Source organism: Sus scrofa, chromosome 6, assembly GCF_054392235.1.
Source record: "Sus scrofa isolate SSC_HxYL_T2T_F1_AM1 chromosome 6, Sscrofa_HxYL_maternal_Yorkshire_Landrace_v2.0, whole genome shotgun sequence".
NCBI lineage: Eukaryota > Metazoa > Chordata > Mammalia > Artiodactyla > Suidae > Sus > Sus scrofa.
This window is the reverse complement of record NC_139388.1, coordinates 98,476,325-98,485,227: the sequence shown is the minus strand read 5'-3', so window position 1 is coordinate 98,485,227 and position 8,903 is coordinate 98,476,325.

Sequence of the window (8,903 nt, the reverse complement as noted above, 5' to 3'; positions counted from 1 at the left end):
GGCCGTGTCCTGTCCTCTTTACTACCAGGGCTGGGTTGGTTTGTGGGTGATGGGATGGGATACCCTGGCTCGCCTCCCCCAAAGTTCTGGCCTCACTGTCTTGGAGGAAGGTGACCACTCAGACCTTCCAGGCCAGTATCAGGGCTATCTGTTACTTGGGCAAAAGTTGGACCATGGCCTCAGGTGAGTGAGGTTAGGGAAGATGAGGTTACCTTGTATCCCCTCCCATCAACAGACTATCCTGGGACCAGAGCAGGACTTGAGACACTGCAGACACCATAACGAATTTACGAATTTACGTCGCCTGAAGACGTCGCCCGTTCTTCAGGCGCAACTCAGCTGCCCTTCTGGGTCAGGGAAGAAGCCTCTGTCTCTCTGCCTGGACCACCAACCAGGCACCTTTGTATCCTCTTCCTGACACCCTCACCCCTGACTTTGGTTTCACTTTGCACTCCGTGGGTGGGGCCCAGACCAGCTTCATCATTCCCATTCCTGGAGCAGGTGGAAGCTGAGTCAGGCCCCCCCACCAACCTCACCCCAGCTGGCTTTCCACTCGCACACAAATGGTCCCTAAACCTGCCTGGATCTGCTGGCAGCTCTAACAGCTTAGACGAGGGTCCTGTGGGAGTTGAGTGGCCAAGACCCCCACCTGTGTCCTTGGGCAAAACTAGTCCTTGTTCTTTACAAACAAACGACCTGCCCCAACTTCTCTTGGGGAGGAGTCAGGCCTGAACAGCTGTGCCACCAGAAAGCCCTGGCACCTCTTCTCAAAGGATGGGTCCCCAAGCAAACCCCGGGGAGTGAAGCTTATGCCTGTGTAAGGACTCCAGGGCCGTGCAGTCATGACCTGGGAGGGAATATAGACATGCTCAGACCTCCGCCTCTCAAGCCATCAGCGCAGTGTGCCCCCCTCCCCAGAATCAGAATGGTTGAGGCAGCTCTGAGTCTGGGGCCAAAGCCTCAGATATGTGTGTTCCAGTTAAGATCGTCTTTCTCCTTTAAAACACCTCCTCCGAAAAATGCTAATAAAACAGCTCTTCCTGTTTCCTCCGTAGATGCAGTTCTTTTCCCTTCTTAGGAGAAACCGCATGAGGTTTCTCTTACTCTTCGTGGAGACAAAGCTCAAGGACGCAATGGCTTGACCAGGGAGAAAGTTGTGTCCCCAATGAGGGGATGTGCAGGGCCCACTTCTGCCAGGAAGCTGTCCAAACCCAGGCCTGTAAGAGGCCTTGACTCCAGCTGACAGCATCTCAGGCACCCAGAGGTGTTCCCAGGCCCCCAAGTTGGCTGTCTCTGGGGAGCTGAGGCCTCAGGATGACTTACGCATGCTGCGGGTTCCTGGTAACATCCTGGGCTCTGCCCCTCCATCTCAGGGGGAGAGGTCTCTGCAAGTATAAAAAGGCTGCCAGCCTCTCAATATTCCTTTTTTTTTTTTTTTTTCTCTTCCTCCTTCCGTCCAGCTTAGTGAGCGATTAGCCCTGCAATTAGCACAGTGTCCCAGGCAGTCCATTCCCCACACTGGCAGGCCAGGGAGCCTCCCCATGCTTCTTAAAAAGAAGGCTAGAAACTTTACCTGCCGATTGGGTGACAGTGCGACCGGGAGCCGCTGGCCACCCGACCTAGGCCCCTCGTTTGCTGCTCCACTAAGAATGCAACTTCAAAGTGGTCCCTTATGCCCTCCTCGTTTCTTCCTTCTTGGATTTGTCCAGCCTCAGGGCCTTGAAATGGAAGCCAGTGTAGCTCAGAGCTCCCTGGCGCCTGCACCACCCTGAGCTGCAGCAGGTTTGAAGGTTGGGAAGGGTGGCCGGAAAGACAGAGCCTTGTGCTGGCCTCTGCTTGCAGCTGACACCAGTTGATTGATTGATTTCCTAATTGTCTGCTTAATCTCATCCAAGAGGGTGGATTTAGTATTAAGCAGGTCAACGCAAAAACAGCAAAACAATGTGGCCCCCAAGACCCAGCAGCAGCTGAGGAGTAGAACAAAAAAAAATGGAAAAAAGTGGGAAAGTGAGCGGAAGAAAACCTCCCATTTGGTGAGGATTTTGCTTAATGGGACACCAGCCTGGGACAGCTACCCAGTAACCCACCCATTGGTCACAGAAGGTCCCAAGGGGCTCCTTCCCCCAGCCTCCAGCCTCAGAAGATGGTAGGAATCACAGCACATCTGATTGTGTAAGAAGAAAACCATAGGCGACAGAGAGAAATGGTTTTCCCTGGAGCCTTACTCCCTGGGTAGATTAGGGAACGGCAGTCGGCTGTGACCTTGACCCGGGTTTCTCTATCCCATGTATATTCAGATCTACCTGTTCATTCCTGAAGGATGCTTCAGACTTCCTTTCATTCAAGGGAGCCAAATGTCCCTGGCATTGACCTCCTGGGAAGCCCAAGCTTTCCCCAGCAGGTTTGGGATTTTTCTCATCCAGTCCCCTTCCCCTTCTCGTTTTTAACAAAATTATTTTCTAAGATCATGCAGCCACAGATTCTGATAGTTAAAACTTTCCTTTCCCCATGTGCGCCTCTGTGTGTTAGTGTACAAATGTGTGCATGTGCCACTATACCTGCAAATCCATAGCTGCTCCCAGAGGTAGGAGGGGGAAAGACCGGTCCGAGCTACCCTGCTGCTGCTTTGAGCTGGGAGAACACTTGCAGCATGGGAGGTTGGCTAAAATGCGTAGAAGGAAAGTGGCCATGGTGGTCGCCTGTGGTTGTCCAGGCAGACCCAGAAGGTGCCTGGCCCTGCACCTCCAGAATGACTGTATTCGCTCCCCTCCACCTGCCCCAGGAAGTGGTGCTGGCTTCTACACTGCAGAGCTGAGGACCTGTGCCATCAGCCCTTGACCCTAGGGCTTGACTGGGTGTCCACAGGACTAGCTGACTCCCAAACACAGCTGCCCACTTAGGGCTCTTTAGAGTCAAGTCCCCTCTGGAGGGGGCTCTGGGTCGGCATGTAGGAGGGTCAAGCCACTAGTGACTCCCCCAGACCCAGGCTTTCCCCAGTAGGGCTTGAGCTCCAGAAAGGAGACCCACCTGAGCAGGAGGAAGAGTGAGAGCTGGTTGGTTACCTGGCCTGGCCTCTCCCCTTAACCTTAGTGAAAGGGATTCACAAGGGCCTCTGGCTTAGTGCCTGAAGCCGGAGGAGCCTTCAGTCTTCCCCCTGCCCAGCATATCTGAAGGCCCTGGAGTTAGTGTTTGGCCCTCCATTCATGGCTCCAATTGCTGCTTGGGAGGCCTCTGTGTGGGAGGACTGCCCTCTATAGGTCCCTGAGCTGGGACATGGCAACAGTCACCAGGGCCACCTCACCGCTGAGCCTACCTCCAAATCAGCATCAAGTTGGTTGCTCTTGAGGGTGCCAGGTAGAGCAGAGGCGACGACTGTCTCCAAAGGAAGCGATCCTGCCTCACACCCACCCAGGCTTGCCCGTGACCCTTCTCCATCTGCCACCCCGCCTGCTCCCACAGCCCCTCCCGGAAATTCACCATCACAACTGCCTCCTCTGTCTGGCCCACTCGCACCCATGGCCACCACTCCTCCTCCTAAAATCCCGACGCACGCTCAGCCAGCTTGCTTGCTCACACACACGCTGACATTTGCGGGCACACCCGAACCACCGTCTGGCTGTCCAATGCCAGCCTCTCGGTCCTTGGCACTGAGCACTCATGTGTCACAGGGTACCTGACACCTGTGCTGTTTGATTCAACACCTGCAGCCGTCCTTTCCACCCTTTGACGGGGTCCCCTCCTCTCATGATTTCAAGCACACAGACCGCTTTCCAAACACGCCCCTGCCCATCATTGTTCCCAGCTCCTCCCAGATCTCTCCTGCTCTCTTCAGATAATTAAAGTTGGGCTGTGTGTTTGTATGTATGTGTGATCTTATTTTTTAAACACACACCCCCACACATACATATGCGTGTATATATACAAACACACACAGCAATCAGATCTATCTGTTCCTGCCATCGTCCCGCTCGTGCGATACAACCTCAGCGAACACATGTCCCCACATGGCCACGCCATGAACCCAGCATCTCCTAGTCACAGGCTTCTGATCACACACACACACACACACACACTCACACACACTCACTGGCACTTTCACACAGTCATGTCCACCCCCAGCTCCCTGGTGTTTCTCTAGGGGCATGACCTACCTCCCGCCCACCTCCAGGGCATCTGAATGGGCTCCCCTCAGACGAGCCAAGTACCAGGAGGGCACTGCTTCAGCGCCCCCCACGCGCACACCCCCAGTGGACGTGTCTCTGGCTGAGCCTGACCAGGGTGGGTCTGGGTATTATTAGGCTGCAGAGACAGCACGGAGGCATATGGTCTCGTACACAAGAAATAATGTTCATGTTAAATCAGACCTCATGCATAATGCATGGTGCCTGATCTCACATTATTTTGGGTGTTCGTCAAAATCAGTGTTCTTTCTTGTGAGGGCTCCTGAAAAGAAGGGGGAAAGGCGTTTGCTAATTGCACCCGCAGCCTGGACCAGGGAGCCGAGCCTGCCCAGGGAACCTTTCTCTGGCCCCACCTCACACCCCTGCCCCGGGTCTCATCCCTCTGTCCCTTCGGTCTTGCCACATGGAAGGAGGGGCTGACTCGGATTTGTGGCAGGCAGGCGAAAGGCCCCGTGTTATTTTTATTTCTTTTCTCTCGGCTCTCTTGTCCCCGGAGGGTTCTGGGGAATAGCAGTGCCTCCGTTGTTCGCACACCCGATTCATTTGCCGTTTTATGAACTCCCCTTTGATTCATCGCCTCCCTAAGTCAATGATTCACTCCTGATGGCTTTTCAGAAATCCTTCTTCAAAGGCTCCAGATTATTCAGCTCTGAACAGGAGCCGACCTGGACCTGCGCTGCTACTACCCTCCTTGCTTAGGGTGGGAAATTGTCTTCATCCTTGGCCTTTCCCGGGGCCCGGCCAGCTCCAGGAAGGGGGAGGCCTCCTTTCTCGAAGAAGCTGCTAGAGTGGACCCTGGCGGCTCATCCAGAGACCTGGCCCTCCAGCAAGGCCCCCTCCTGCCACTGAGGGTCACTTGCCTTTTCTCATTATCACCAAATCCCCTGGGGACGCTCTTCAAGTCTCAAGGGAGGCAAAGAGCAAAATAGCGAAGCACAGGGACTTGTGGGACCAGACAGATCTGAGTACAAATCCCGGCTCCTCCTCTTATCAGCTGTGTGACTTTAGGTCAGCTCCTTAGCCTTTCTGTGCCTCAGTTTCCTGATACAGTGACAGTGGTGATCCCTACATCATACGGGTATTTCTTTTCTTTTCTTTTCTTTTTTCTTTTTTTTCCTTTTTTTGGCTCTCCCATCCAGGGATCAGATCTTAGCCGCAGTTACAACCTACACTGCAGCAGCAGCAACACCAGATCTTTAATCCACTGGGCCAGGCCGGGGATTGAACCTGTGACCTGGCACTGCAGAGATGCCACCAATTCTGTTGCACCACACGGGAACTCCCATAGAGCTACTTTGAGGATTAAGGGGCATGATGTGTACATACACTGCTTAGCAAAAGCAGGTGATAGATGAATGAAAGCTGCTTTATTGTGAGGCCTGGGCAGGGCGTCGTACAAAAACAAGTGAATAGAGAAGAAAACCAAAACGTGATGCACTTTTACCTCAGACCCCATTGTCCAAGGCACTCTGACATAATGCTCATCCAAGCACTGACTTGGTGCTTTATTTTCATTATCTCGTGATCACTATTCCTATTTTGCAGAAGAGGATACTGCTGCCCGGAGAGTTTGAGTGACTATCCAAGACAGCATCCAAGACAGCAAGACTAGTTAATGAGAAAGCCTGGAATAAAGCCCATCTCCTTTTTTTTTTTTTTTTTTTTTTTTTGTCTTTTTAGGGCTGCACCCATGGCATATGGAAGTTCCCAGGCTAGGGGTCAAATCAGAGCTCCAGCTGGAGGCCATTGCCACAGCCACAACAACGCAGGATCCGAGCCTCATCTGCGACCTGTGCCATAGCTCATAGCAACGCCAGATTCTTAACCTACTGAGCGAGGCCAGGGATCAAACCCGAGTCCTCATGGATACTAGTCAGGTTCGTGGCTGCTGAGCCACGATGGGAACTCCAGAACAAAGCCCATCTTATCTGACACCCAGGTCCGTGTTATTTTTATCCTCCCTGCTGGGGGAACAGCAGAGTCCAGGATTTGGGGTACATGTCCAAAGCAGAGAGGGTTCCAGAGCTCAGCACTGGGCCAGGGAGAGAAATGGGGACCAAGGGTGTTGGAGCTAATTGGCTAGGATCTGTTCGCTTCTCCACCACCCCCCAAATCAGGTAAATTCCACGAGGCTCAGGGAGGTTGGATGACTCGCCTGAATCACTGATCAGGAAGTGTCCATTCAGAGCACTGGGTCCTAAGAAGCTACATGTAGTGGCTCAGAAGATGGGCCCTGGCATCTGCCCAGGCTTCCATTCTGGCTGCACCACCTACTCCTGGCAGGACCTCGGCTAAGCCATGCTCTCCAGACCTCAGTTTCCTCGTCTGTCAAAAGAAGCCAGACCAGTACTGCCTGGTGGGATTGCTGTGAGGATTAGATGAGACATGATAGACATAAACCCTTAGAAGAGAGACTGGCATAGTGGAAGTGCACATTAAATGTTAGCTATAAAATCAATTTTATATGTACAGTATACATTATTGTATTACTGCTGGGGCTGAAGCAGTGCAGAAAAATAATGCCTAGTGCTTTTTCTCCCCCCAGAATTATTTCTCTTCATTCTCAAAACCATTCTGGAAGGAAAAGTTCAGCCTCTCCACTCCCAGTCCACAGATGAAGTAACAGAGGCTCAAGGATCTTGAGGGGCTTGCCCAAAAGGACCCAGACAGTTAGTGGCAGGTGCAGTCTCCAGGCTATTCCCCACTTCTGACTCTTTGTGGCAACCCTGTGCTCCCAGTAATGGGCTCTGAGCCCATTCTAAGTACTAAGGCTCTGGGGAGACAACACCCAGAGGGTTAGGCAAGGCCTCAGCCATGGTGGTACCATTAAGCTGGGTCTTTGAAGAATGAGAAGAGGGTGAGTTCCCATTGTGGCGCAGCAGAAATGAATCAGACTAGGAACCATGGGGTTGCGGGTTTGATCCCTGGCCTCGCTCAGTGGGTTAAGGATCCGGCACGGCCGTGAGCTCTGGTGTAGGTTGAAGACACGGCTCGGATCCTGCATTGCTGTGGCTGTGGCTCAGGACAGCAGCTGTAGCTCCGATTGAACCCCTTGCCTGGGAACCTCCATATGCTGCAGGAGCAGCCCTTAAAAGAGAAAAAAAAAAGAGTAGAGGGGTTGCCTCTGGGGCTCATAGCTCAGCACCTGATCCCGCAGAGGTAAAACCATCCAGCGTCAATGCCTCAGACCCCACAAATCCCCCTTCCCTGAACCTCATGCCTTTTCCTGCCCTGCTCAGGACCCCTCCACCTATCCCCTTTGACCCCAACATGGAAGATTCAACTTGAGTTCAAGGCCCCTAGACCCTGCGAAGCCACCTACCATGACCCTAATCTGACTATAGATTCCTTCAGGTCCCAACTCCTGGTTCTACTGCATCCCTGCCCAGAGGTTGACTACCAAACCATGCCACAGGGCATCCCAGCCCCAAAGGTGGGGCCCAGGTACCTGGCTCTAGGTCTCACTCACCCCTTAGTAGGACCCAAGTTAGGTCATTTCTCATCTCTGGACCTCAGTGTATGAAATGGGCATGTCCTCAGTTATCCATCAATCCATCCTACTTCCATCCACTCACCCATTCACCAGCCCACCCGAGCACTCATGTAACCATCCATCCATTCATCTACCCACCCATCCACTCATCCATTCATTCATGCAACCCTCAATCACCTCTTCAACCACACACCCATCCATTTACCCAACCACCCACCACGCATCCAATCATCCAATGTAACAGGCCCTATGTTGAGAAGGATGAACACAGAAATGAATAAAACCAATCCCCCTGCCCTTAAAAAAACCCCTGGATTAGCCTCTTTCCTCCCCTACCTCTCAGTCATGGAGTGCAGACGTGTGAAAGCCCAAGAGGCACCATGAAGTCTATACATCTACGAATCTTGTGTGTCAGAACACTGGGAACCTCCATGCCCCACTCATTTCCCAAGGGCCCTGCAGAAGATGGGTAGCCTTGCATGGTCCTAGGATCCCCCTTAGCTCTATAAATTCTCATTCCAGGACTGCCAGGTGCTGACCTAAACTAGAGGAATTTCAAAGGAATTCAGGGAGAGGAAGGAACTTATGAACGCAACTCCTGCCAAGACTGAAGATTACCATAGGAAATCAGTTTTTCTACTGAAAATGGCAGCAGCGGCATTTTACCACCAGGGAGATATGGGGAAATGTCCTGGAACCAGGCCTGCCCCAGTGTGACCTTGAGCAAGTCCCTTCCATTCTCTGGACATCTCTGGATCACCCTCTGGACCCGTACAGTATGAGGGGTGGTCTATGGGTCCTGCCAGCTCTAGGATGGCCTCTCTCCATCCTCGCTTCCCTTCCAGCCTGGGTGGGCCTGCCCCTCTGACAATGGGGCCTCTCTGACCAGCCCACACACGAGGAGGAGTACAAGATGACGTGGGTGATGTCCACGGCCCCGAGGCCTCTGGCTATTCAACACCCCCCCTCCCCTGACACAAACAACCCTCAGTCACCTCCTCCTTCCACCCCCCAGAATCTGGGCACAGCTGGGGCTGGCTATGCCCTGGTCACCCCATGAATCACCCCTCTATGGTCCCCGGGGGAGTGGTCCAGGGAGCATCCTACGCCCCACGCGGGGTGAGGGCCAGAATCGCGGCCCTCAAGCAGGCAGTGTCCACAGGAACAATGGGGGCCTGTGGCTGGCAGCCGGAATGCAGCCATTGTCCTGCCCTGGCCCCCAACCCCAA